Raw genomic sequence first — 13,259 nt, 5'->3', positions numbered from 1 at the left:
CATCAAGCCCATAGCTACTTCTTTGCTCATGAGATTCCCAAGGAGAGATGTACACAAGAAAAAATGGCACATAATAAATGAAGTACCACTCTGCCAGCAGTGTAGGGTTCTGCAAATGCCCAGAATACGTGTAGATCTTTCTCTGTTTCCAAATCTTAACCCCACCTGGACACAAAGAATGTCAGTTTCCCTGACAACACTTATGGCAAGAAGAGGGACAAAGAGGGCTAGATTTATGAGAGGACATATGTTCTGGCTCAGCCTAATACTATGGATTACAGGGCACTGGATTTGTATGCTAAGGAATGTAGTAAGAACTACTATAACCCAGGAAATAACATAGTAAGAACTGCTCTAACCCACTGGAGAGTACCAGAGAGAGAAGCTACACCAACATACATGATCCACTAATGCCCTGACGTGCCAAATACTGTGGTTCAATTATATCCATGGGAAATGATTCCACTCAGATTAATATTCAATTAATATTCAATTTTTATACCTTTTCCTTCCTCATTACACTCATGATAATAATGAGGAAGAGAAGGAACCAGGCACCCCATGATAGGGGAGAAGTGTGACTGAATTACATTAAAAATGGGAGAGTCTTTGGTGTTCTGAATATACAGATTTTGATCAGCCAGTGAGTCACCTGGATGGAAGTATGTGGATGAGTGGACCTGTGCAGGTGAGTCAGGCCTGGAGGTACAGGTTGGTAGTCATTTGCATTGAGATGTCAGGAAAGAGCAGAGGGCAAGTAGACTGAATCAAGAGAACTCACTAGAAAGTGGTCATTAGCAGGAAGACAGTCCAGTAAAAGGAATAGAGTAAAAATGGCAGTAGAAGGTGGTGGGGCAGATGGGGAACAGAGCAGTAACTCTAAAAAACGAGAATTTCAAGTAGATTCTAGCTATCTGTGCAAAACAGTTCAGAGAAACCTAAAGGGATATAATTTCTAAAAGGAGTTAATAATGACCTTTGAGGACACTACATCAAAAATTAATGATGTACTGTATGGTGATTAACATAACACAATAAAAAGAAATAATGACCTTTGAGAAAATAGTTTCAGTGGAATGGAGGGAATGGAAATTTAAATTATGGGTGTCTAGGAGGGAATTGTTAATAAAAAGTAGAAGTTATAGAATACATATATCTCAATGGTGATGGAACAGTAAGATAGCTAGAAGAGGGTAGCAAGACTCAAGATTATTATTATTTGTATGGAAGAGAGGTAGGGGAAGGCAAAATGGTGAACTGATTATGAGTTACAGTAATGCTTATCACTACCTGATATTATTGTTTATTTCCTTATATATTGGACAATTTATTGCCTGTTCACCTCCAGTTAGAATGTAAGATTCAGTAGAATGGGGCCGTTGTTCACCATGATCAAAGGGTAATGTTTCCACTGGAATGTAAGTTCTATGGCACTTTGTCTCATTTGTTTTTTGATAGATTCCCAATACCCCAAACAGTGCCTGTTTCACTGTAAGCGTTCAATAAATATTTGTTTAATAAATGAATAATTTAATGAATTCTTTGTATTGTCTACAATAGAGCTTAGCACAGTGGGTGCTCAGACATCCACATTCATTATTTAATAAATTAATGGCGAATAAGAGATGAATAAGGCAGTGGTAAGACTTAGCAGAAGCTCAATGGCATATATTTACAGTGGGTGAAGGTAGCATGTTCTGTATCTTCCTTTAGAAGTACTTGTTGGCCAAAAGTGGTGGTATAAATTATTAATAAGAAAAAAATTTTAACATCTTTTATGGCCCCACTATATTTTAAGGTCTATTCTAAGTGCTTTCTATAATGCAACTTGTTTAATTCTCACAACAACCATATGGTGAGCACCACTGTCATCCTCTTATACTAGGAAGAGACTGGAGCACAGAGAGGGTTAGCAGAAAAGATGGTTGAGATGAATCAGGATTTGGAATTATAACTATTGTAACAGATTGGGGTGACAAATTTCAGTATGATGGTGAAGACAACATTAAAATGGTTTCCTCTGAAGTTCAATATGATGTGGAGCCCAGTGTAATCAGATGAGAATTTAGAACTAGGTGAAAAAGAGGGATGATGAATGGCTTGGTGAAAATTTTGGAATCATAATATTAGAGTCAAAATGTATCTTGGAGATCATTTAGCAGATTGCCTTATCTTTTTTTTTTTTTAAAGATTTTATTTATTTTATTTGACAGATAGAGATCACAAGTAGGCAGAGAGGCAGGCAGAGAGAGAGGGAGTAGGAAGTAGGCTCCCTGCTGAGCAGAGAGCCCGATGTGGGGCTCGATCCCATGACCCTGGGATCATGACCTGAGCCGAAGGCAGAGGCTTTAACTCACTGAGCCACCCAGGTGCCCCTAGCAGATTGCCTTATCTTACAAAAACACTTCGACTAACTTTTAACTGAAATTTTGCATTTTCTTAGATTAAGAAGGTAGATCAGAAATCACAGTATTATGATAGCCCCTATAATTTTGTTACCTACAGAAATCAAAGATATTTTCAGATACTTATCATAGCAGATAATTTGAGGGTTCATTTATAATCATCTCTACCTCAAAATTAGTCTTTTTTCGACCTACCCGTAAACCACTTTATTCATTGAATTAATAAAGAGGCATAGATATTATTAAATCATAATTCTGTTTTTCAAATATTTGATGACTGTATTTCAGTGTAATTTGCTTTTTTGTATTCTTATTATTTTATTTATATATTTAAATGCATTCTTCTTAGAAAGATTTCACAGGCTTCATTGGACTGTCAAAGGGTCTGTGGTCTAAATGATTACCTCTGAGGAAAAAAAACGGAGGCTTAGAGATCTTATGGTACCAGAGGTCTTATGGCTAATTAGTGTCTGAAACCAGAACCTAGATCTCTAACTTCTAATTTAGTGAGCCTCTCACCACTACCATACTGGTACATTTTGGTAGGGAGGAGAATGAGAATGCTTTCAGAAATGGAAGCTTTCAGTGATGGACTGAATGTGTGGCCTCAATATTCACATATTGAAATCCTAATCCCTATTGTGATGGTATTAGGGGGTGGGGCCTTTGGTTGGTAATTGGGTCATGATGATGGAGCCCTCATCAATGAGATTAGTGTCTCTTATAAAAGAAACTTTAGAGAGCTCCTTTGCTCTTGTGCCTATGAAGTCACAGGAGAAAGATGGCTGTCTATGAACTAGGAAGAGTGTTCTCACCGGATTCTGAATTTACTAGTGCCTTGATCTTGGACTTTACAGCCTTCACTACTGAAAGACGTAAGAGAGAAAAGTAAATGTTTGATAAATAAATGTTTGTTCTTTAAGCCACCCAGTCTATGGTATTTTTGTATAGCAGCCCAAGCAAAATAAGACAGAGGGCATATGGAACGGTTTGAGAGATAATTTCTTATTTCATCTCCTTCAACTCTCTTCTGCATGTATGCTGAGTAAAGAGAAAGTAAACTCTTGGTCTAGTGCAGAGGAGAGAATTTTGTGAGCAAACTCTATTTGGGAAATTTATGCATAGTATTTTGATGAATTCTATTTCTTTTATTTCATTATTAATTCCCACATTATCTGCTCAATCTCACCAAAGCTTGAAACAGAACCTAGTCTCTCTTGGATTCTAACATCTCTTTCTGTTGTGTTAAGCTTTTGTAAATCTACCAAACTTTTCCAGAGATGTTTTACTATTATAACTTTCCCACTTTGGACACTGTTTCCATGGAAAGCTTTCCAGTCTTCTTTTTCTTCCTGGAGAGGAAATACATGGATATTTCAAGGGAAAATGAATTGGACAATAGGAACCAAGGAAGTGCTAGAAGAAGAGAGGGAGAAAGGAGAAGTTATTGGACACATTGGTTTGGAATGAAAAAGAAATTCAATAGGGTACAACCAAAGGGTCTAGCTGATAAGGCTTAGGTGGGTATTGGGTTTAGGATAGAGTAGCATAGTTAAAAGATTTGCTCAGGAAAGTTTTTGTGAAGTATAGTGAAGGGGGAAGCTTTGAAGAGTACTTTAGTAAATTGGTGAGCATGATGGATAGGTCAGGCATCCTGAAGGAAGATAGGAGGAAGGAACTAACCTTGACTGGGTTTCTATCATGTGGCAGACATGTATACACTCAACATATTATCTCATCTAATCTTTAGGTTTAGGATAGTTGTGATCCCCTTTTTACATATGAGGAAAATTAGATGCATAAAATAAAATGACTGACTTGTCTAATGTTACAGTGTTGGAAATTGAGATTTCAACTCAGTTTTAATTTATACCAAATCCCTTGTATTTTTTTGTGTGCCTTGATGCTTTCCAAAGAATAAGGAAGCATTGAGAGGTCTAGGAAATAGGACAAAGTGAGGACTGTATGGGAATGCATGCATAGATTGGTAATACAGTCTGGGAAGTCTGCCCAAGAAAAAGGCAGAGAGAGGATTAGAGGTTTTGTTTCTTTTCCTTTCAGGTGTCTGTTATTGACTATTCCTTTATGTGAGATATGGGTTTCTTTTGGAATGAAAATGACTACATTCCTATATTACAGTAACACAATATAACAGCCCTCTAAATAGTCTGCTAATAAAACAACAATGCATTGCACAATGTCTTTGCTTCTGGAGATTTTTATTGTAGTATCCTGCTAAGAGTGAACTTTGTTTGAACTGCAATGAGCAAACTATTTGGGAAACAGCATTTTTTAAAAAAAATATATAGATATATATATCTATATAAAATAATATATATAAATATATATATAAAATAAAAAAAAATATATATAGTGCATAAGAATAAACTGTCCTAACTGCCAACTTGCAATAGCACATAAGCCCAAAGAAAGATTGTCTCATTGCTAAGGATGATATGTAGCCTTTGAACACACCGGTGCTGAAAGAGAAAGGTATCATTGCGCTGAAACAGAAGATACTGGCTGGAAATACTTGAAAAATATTAAATGTTGAGGGACACCTTGGTGGCTCAGTTGGTAAGCATCTGACTCTTGATTTTGGCTCAGGTCATGATATCAGGGCCATGAGATCAAGCCCCATGTGGGGCTCATGCCGGGCATGGAAACTGCTAAAGATGCTCTCCATCTCCCTCTACCACTGCCCCCTACACTTTCACTGCATTCTCTCTCTCTCTCAAAAAAAAAAAAAAAAAAAAAAAAGAAAAAGAGAGGACTTAGAGAAATTTGCCATTTCTCAAAAAGCAAATATTTAAAAAATAGTTCTGAGATTTTTTTTCTCATCTGATTAATCTTAAAAAAAATAGCAGTTAGATTCTAATATATCTGTCATACTATATCAAGAAATCAAATTTCCTTAATAAAAACAAAAAGCCAGAAATAGTGTATTTTTTTATATTTCATTTTCTGTTGTAGTCAATAGTTAAAAAGTTAAGGAAATAGAAATTAAAATTTTGAGAATGAAAAATTTGTATGACTAAGTTCAGGTTGTCAAAAATGCTTATCAATTTTCATTCACTCAATAAGCATAGTAAACATAATCAGTAAAAACTTTAGCCACCCAAATGATTTTTGTACATATCTATATGAAATGAGAACCAACAATTTAATTCTGCTAAGTGATCTTCTTTTTTTTTTTTAAATAGATTTTATTTATTTCTTTGACAGAGAGAGACACAGCGAGAGAGGGAACACAAGCAGGGGGAGTGGGAGAGGAAGAAGCAGGCTTCCCGAGGAGCAGGGAGCCCCACGCGCAGAGCTCAATGTGGGGTTCGATCCCAGAACCCTGAGATCACAACCCGAGTTGAAGGCAGACGCCTAATGACTGAGCCACCCAGGTGCCCCTGTTAAGTGATCTCCTTAAGTTTACCTGTGTTTGTATGTGTGTGTGTGTGTGTGTGTGTGTGTGACCTCCCTTTCCCTCAAATATCTTAAAGCAAGGTGTTTTTCTCCCCATTAGATGCTCTGGGCAAATCTAAGTATCACCTGCTAAAGTAAAACAGATTTTCTGTTTTTATTTCTTCTTGGATGAACATTTGGCTCTCCTGTTCATTTATCTTTCTTATTTGTTTGTTTATATGTGTCAAATAACTAAGGGTATAGAAAAACAGTATTTTCTGCTCTTTGCAATTTTTCTGGGATGCCAGGTTCTGTGAGAGAGTCTTGGCTTATTAATGTACCTGACTTTTTTTAGCATTTATCACAAATGTAAATGAACAGTCTATGGTGTAGCCTGTTTTCAGGATTGCTCTGATGATCACGTTGCTATGGTGATAACAGAGCATACAGGTTCATGAGATAGTATTAGTAATGCAGCAGCTTGAAACTTAATCAGTGCACTGCGACTTCTCCCCCATATTTCAATATCACTTCGGCAAATTGAATTCCAGGCAGTTGTCAGTCCAATGTATTCCCTGTGGTTTCTCCTCTGCAAAATTGCCTCTTTATTCTATACACTGATGATCATGGAGTAATTGAAATCTGCAGCTGTTTGTCATGCTATTTATACAACTCTGTCTTGTAGCCAGCAACCTTTGTATGGTGTGCACTGCAGGTAACAATTAGATCGGGAAACCTTTTTTTGGTTGAACAAGTGAATGATTGTTTTTCCCCCAATACTCCTGATTTCAGATACTTTATGTGATACCTTGTTTTGTGAGGGGAAGTTCAGCCAAGGTTTAATCACAGTCTATTAGGGCAGCATGCCGGGCGGGTCTTTGCATTCTTTCCTTCCAATGACTGGGAGAAAACTGGAGTGTTGAGAACAAGGGCTCCCTCCTCAGGGAAGGTGCCCCCCCAATCCCTGACAATCTGCTCTCCAGCCGTGTCAGAAACAGGACCCTCCAGCTTCTAGTGGCCTTGAAACATTTGCAACAATAGATGTGAAAACACAATTCAGTGTGGAAAAGAAAGCAACGGATCGGGGCATGTGGCATGGCTGGGGCATGGAATAATGCTTTCTCTTTAGGCTGCTTTGTAACTCGGGAACTTAAGCCTTTTCTCTTTCCCAGTGAGCTATTCCATTATCAAGTCTCCCTATAGCCCAGCAGGCAGAAAGTGTCCCTTCTCTCCTCCTTGTAATACGTGCTACAGAAGAGAGAAACTGTGGCCTTCCCCACCCAGCAGAAGGTAGATGATTTTGTGTTATGTGTTCCCTCACCAAAAAGGTGAGCATGATCACATGGGATGGTAATGGAGGATTTCCTGTTTTTGTAAAATGAATTAAAGGAATGATTGGAGTAAAATCAGATCTTTAGAGATCGAAAGGGATTTGGTGTTTCCTCTCTCACCATGACCCATCAATAGTCTCCGGCACATTCTGTCCTGTACCTAGCATTGACTGAAGACCACAATTACCTGCTTTCCTGCTAAGCCTCTTCCCTGCTGTGTGCATTCTTCTCTCCTCCTCCCTCCAACTCTCAACACTCCTCCCCAGGGCTATTATGGTATTCACACACTGACATTGTCTAGGGGTTCTTTGTATAGTTTAGAAGTTACTGAAGGCCTGTCTGTGAACAATCATTTTATAGTTATTGTGGAATACCAACCAAATATAGAAAAGAAAGTTGCTAGAGAACTCTTAATAGAATAATCAGAACAAACATGGATTGCATCTCTACCTTGTATAGTCAATGCAAATATGAGAGCTAAGTTTTGCACTATTTTGAAATATCAGGGTTTTTTCCCCCTTAAATTTATCAACAAAGTTGTCTAACAATTGACAGTGTTCTAACTTAGCTATCGCCTTCCAGCCAGCATGTGTACCATATGATACTGACCTCTTCACAACACATGATTTTATATGTTCAGGAAAAGCCAATGACAAAGCTGAAGATTACTGGCTATTGGGGGATTGATGGTAGCTGGGGATCTTGGGCATCTGTCTCAAGCATCACTTAGATTTATCCTTTCTTTATTTTCCTCAAGGCTTCATAAATATCCCCCACCCCCAATCCCTTTCAATGACACTTTAGTTCAAATGCCAGTGAAACAAATTTCAAGGGCAGAGTTGTAACTAAGGCAGAGGGCACAACAATGTAGAGGATAACCAAATTTAAAATAATGTTTAAAAAGATTGTTACATTTACATGTTTACAGCATGTGCACTCCTTCAGCATTACAGGAACAACTGATCTTAATACCTACTTAGCAAGAATGATTGGCTGGAACAGGAGGCTACCAGATGGCTCAGCATTGTTATTAATGCCCCTCTGGGAGCTGTATCATGAATCACGAAGTTGAGGGCAAACTTTAAGGCTCCAGGTGGCAAAATTAAAACAAGAGACTGTTTTAATTTTTATTATATTTTTTTAAAGAAAGAAATGAATACTAAAATGCAAAGTGGAAACACTCTTGCTATATACTCATTGTTACTCAGTTATACAGAATTTGCTGTAACTTGACTTGCTGTAGGAAACCCCATGTTGTTTAAATATGTCATGCCGTGGGTTTTTTCTTTCTTTTGAATTGTTTCATTTTGAGTTATTTTCTTTCCTTGCTTTTTTTCTTGTGCAAGGATTATCTTGTCACAACAAAATTACATGCTGATGATACTAGAAAGTCTGTACAGCTATCACCCTGGGTTTATGGTTTTTTTGTTTTCAAGGATGCCAAGTAATCCTTTTCATACCATAGAAAGAATCATGTTCAATTACACTTAGAAGTGGCTCTCCAAGTCTGAGACATAGGTTCCAGTCTGAAGGGATCTGGTATTTCTTATTCACTCCACATATGTCCTCAGGAGAGCTGGGAAGCCTGCCTGAACTGGGAAGTTCCTGCCTTGGAACTCTTAGAGGAAATCCCATTATCCTTTCCCTCTAGGAACTGACTAGACCAGGAGTAAATAAATTAATTCTCTAGCCCACCTTGGGTTGCAGAGTCACTGAATTGATTTAAATGTATGCATGCTCTTAAAATTATCTCAGTGGCCTCATGGGTGTGTATGAAAACATTGCAATCTGGCCAAAGGAGCCGGTAGGTTTTCTTTACTTGTGAGCTCAGATCACATTTCTCTGAGCCTTGTTCATTCCACCCAAATGGAACTTTGCTCCCCTCAAAGTTCCCTAAGCTATTTTTGGGACTCCCTGAATGGGTGCATCATGCATGTCTACAATCTAATATGCTCTTCTATTCCCAGCTCATGGGCCCTCCGGAAGCCTCACCTTGGCTACTGTTAAGGGTATTCATTTTTTTTGTGTCTTTGGATGGTCCCAAAGCTCTAATTCTCAGAAGGGCGGAGATGAGGAGGATTTTCTTTTCAGCACTATGCTTTATTTGGTCATTTAGGCCCCAAGGCATCTCTATTGGTACCAAAATTTTATTATTAATTACAATGTTTGAGGGCTTGTTATGTACTTTTGCTTTGTGTGTTTTCTTTTGATCTTACAAAAGCTTTAATAAATGGTTTCACCAGTTCCAGGTCCTCAACTCTTCACCAGCTTCTCAGCTTCTCATGAAATCCATGGGTCAGTCATTTCTACGTCACCTCACAGATATTCAAATTGTCTCCAAGCTGACAGGAGGGGACTTTCCACACTGCATTTTCTAAAACAACCCAGTCTTCCTGATGTAATTATCATCCCCTCCCAAAGAATCCATTTTGTTTTTCTTTTTTTGAACTCTCTTCTATGCTCACTAGGCCTGGTAGTATTTTCTTCCTGGGATTAAAGTAACCTGAATACCTCAAGTCCAGAGTAGGTGCTTTGCTTTGTGTTCTGCACAATTAAGAAGATTTGTAGAGTGAGTCGTTCTTCCTAAGAAATGCCTGTTCAAAAGGTAAATTCAAACTTTTTGCGGAGTAGAAAACTGCTTGAACTTTTGATTTTCCATTTTTCTGGGTCTACCTTCCTTATCCAAGATGCAAAGACCTCTGGGCCAAGTTTAAGTCACAACTTGAGCTCCCAGAAATCTGTGCTTCCCCACGCTTTAGCAGGATCCGGAAAAATGTTGCATCTTTCAAGCATATATCCCAGGAATGGGACCTTAGTCTTGAGATGTAGAAAGATCAAGGTATCTCTACTTTCTTACTTCTGTGTGTGTGTGCGTGTGTGTGTGTGTGTGTGTGCTTGCGCGTGTGTGTGTGTATGTGCGTGCACGCACACATGCACACGTGTTTCCCAGGTAAGTCAGGGACAGTGTCATCACTAGGCAAATGAAGCTAATTCTGTGTTCACAGCAGCACAAAGGAGAGCAGACTCTGCATACTTGTTAATGAGGTTGTATAAAATAGATTGACAATCCCATTTGAACTCCTGGGACATTTGGTTTCACCACTGGAACTCAGATGTAATATAGGAGCTTGCATGAACAAAAAATCCTGTTCTCATGGAGCTTACGGTCTAGTCAGACAATAAATAGAACAATAAAGCAGGGGTGGGAATATGTAGTGCTGGAGTGGAGATGGGTTTCAATTTTAAATGGGTGACCAGGGGCACCTGGGTGGCTCAGTGGGTTAAAGCCTCTGCCTACAGCTCAGGTCATGATCCCAGGGTCTGGGATCGAGCCCCACGTCAGGCTCTCTGCTCGATGGGGAGCCTGCTTCCTCCCTCTCTCTCTGCCTGCCTCTCTGCCTACTTGTAATCTCTGCCTGTCAAATAAATAAATAAAATCTTAAAAAAAAAAAAAGTTAAATGGGTGACCATCAGGGCCACACCTGAGTGATGATAAAGAAGGTGAGTCATGAAACTATCTGTGGGAAGAAAGCATGTGGAGGCACAGCAAGTATGGAGCCTATGTGGGAGTGAGCCTGGCATGAAGAAGAGGCCAGTGTGACTGGTGCCAGCTGAGTGTGGAAGGTCAGTGGGAGAGAAGACAAGAAATCTCCCCATAGGGCGAGGTCATGGAGGGCTTCCAGAGGACTTCCAGCTTTTACAGTGTTGGAGGTGGAAAACAACTGGAAGAATGGAGTTGCATTTCCTGAGGAGGGGAGGTTGTAGGAGAGGCAGATTGGGGGGGGGGGGCGTGGCGAATGGGAGCTTGGCTTTAGCCATATTAAGTTTGAGGTATTTGTCAGACCTCCAAGTAGAGCTGCTGAACAGGCAGTTATAGACACAAATCTGGAGCCCAGGGGGTATAGGGCTAGAGACATGAAAAAAGGCATCACCAGCACAATGACATTTAGAGCCATGAGGTCAGACGAGATTCACAAGGACAATAGTAAGGCCCATCTGCAGTCAGTGTTGACTAATCTGAAGTGAGACCAGCAGCATGGCTGAAGGTCCCCCTCCAGCTGTGTGAAGGTCTACCTCCATCTGCCGACATGCAGGCCCAGAGTTCCCAGAATTAGATCTAACCTGGAGTTTTACCAGGATAGTAAGACAAAGGCTGGAGGGGACAAAGGAGGAGAGACTGTGCAGAGAAGTGATTATAATAATGAATCATGGAAGTTATTTGGTGTGGAGGATAATTAAGATATAAAGGGATGGATTCAAGGGAAAGTGGTAGGACCAATGGTTATATGTCCTGGTGGTATAGAAGAATTGTAGAAGCTGGGGTTCTCCGAGGAATAAGCTGGAAAGAAAAGAGGGGGAGAAATGGGGATCTGGGTGCTTTAACAGGGGCTAAGGAAGTGTTGGAGTTATTTGTAATGACAGAATTTATGGCTATCATTTCAGGGTAGGCTATGACCCTTGTTAACTATTGTGAAATAGGTTCAGTGAGTCAAGATCGGCATTATTAAAATAAAATAGGGTAGAATGGAAAATACTAGCGTGTGTTAGAAGTAACAAGGACAAATATAGTTTTGTGGCATGTTTTTTCAATTACGTATATATTATATATAATACATATATTCATATAAATTATGTATATAAACAGGTCTATTTGTATTAGATCACAGTACAAAATGCATTTATTAATTCAAAGCAAGGTCAGGAAACTTAGAAAACACTGCAGGTGTTCATGGGAATGAGAAGTTGAAGATAAAGTTATTGGAGGTGTTTTCGTGTCTTGAAAACTCTAGAAAAAGCCAACTAATTCCTCAGCTTCTGGTATGTGGTGAAAGTTAATATGCCACTATGCCCCAAAGGATGACACACTTCTGAGAGACTCAGGTCAAATTTGAAAGTCTTCTTCACAATTAAGTACCACTAAAGCTATTCTTTTCTTTTTCTGTCTCTTACAAATATGCATTCCTTTAAAAACTAGATAAAAAGCGAGTCCTATTACGATCCTATTTCCCAATAAGGTCACATTTTGAGGTACTGGTGTTCCGCCGTTAGGTCTTTAACATATCTTTTGAGGGGACCCCTAGCAGTGAACATTTGGGAAGCTATGAGGGGCTCTAGCTGGCAGAAACCTAGTATGGAGGATTGGGGGCTTCCATGGCTGGTGTGTTATTGGCAGGACCTAGAGAGCACTAGTTGTATACACTGATGACCCATAAATCAACTCGGTCATGGATACTTCTGTTTTAAAGTTCATAGTTACACTGGATGGAAATAAACAAATAGGAGAAATTACTATGTAAAGGAATTCCATTCATATCTATAAGACTCACTTGAACCATGTCTGAAACAGTGTCATGTCTTCTCTAAGGATCTAACCATATCACCTTCGGAGTGAACTGCAACTTCAGGGAAAGATGGCTTCAGTGTGAATTTGGCAAAGGGTGAGGTGTGTTGCATAACACCTAGTGAATTACAGAATGAGGTGCACAGAGACTGCTGATTGTCAGCCAGAGTCTACTCTCTGCATACACCTCCTCAGCAATGGGCAGGAGAATGTGAGCAGTGAGGAGCAGGGGTGAGCTTTGAAGCAAATTGCTTTTTCTACAAATGTTCTTTTCTTTCCAAGCTCACTTCAGTGCGGATGTGTCTCCTGAGTAAGTAAATTTCAAGGACCAATTTATAATCTTGGAGTCAATCTGTGGACACTGTGCTAGTCATTGTCAGTAGCAAATTTGGGGACTAGAAGGCACCGCGGATTATGGTTCGGACTGGGGAACAGGAGGATTAACATTCAGGCAGCTTTTCTTCTTCATTGGTTTCTTAGAGAAATGTTCTTTCATTTAAAAGGACCCCTGCTGTTCCAGTTTATGCCTTTCTCATCTCTTGATAGGTGAAGTAGTTAACTGAATTAAAATTAGGAGTACTGTCGTGTGTTTACATCCCATCATTATTTTAGCAAACTTTGTGAAAAGTTGAACACACGCAGGGGAAAAAGTTAAAACAGTGAAAAATGGACATACTGAAAAGAAAGTTTCCTCCCAACAGCATATTCTTGTTTTATTTTGGTAAGAAATATGATTAGACTTCCTTTGGGTATGGTCTTCATTTGTAAAGCGGCCACTCCTGCCTC

The sequence above is a fragment of the Neovison vison genome, chromosome 11 (assembly GCF_020171115.1).
Source record: "Neovison vison isolate M4711 chromosome 11, ASM_NN_V1, whole genome shotgun sequence".
Lineage (NCBI taxonomy): Eukaryota > Metazoa > Chordata > Mammalia > Carnivora > Mustelidae > Neogale > Neogale vison.
The sequence above is the reverse complement of the archived record's forward strand: the minus strand, read 5'-3'. Positions refer to the sequence as shown.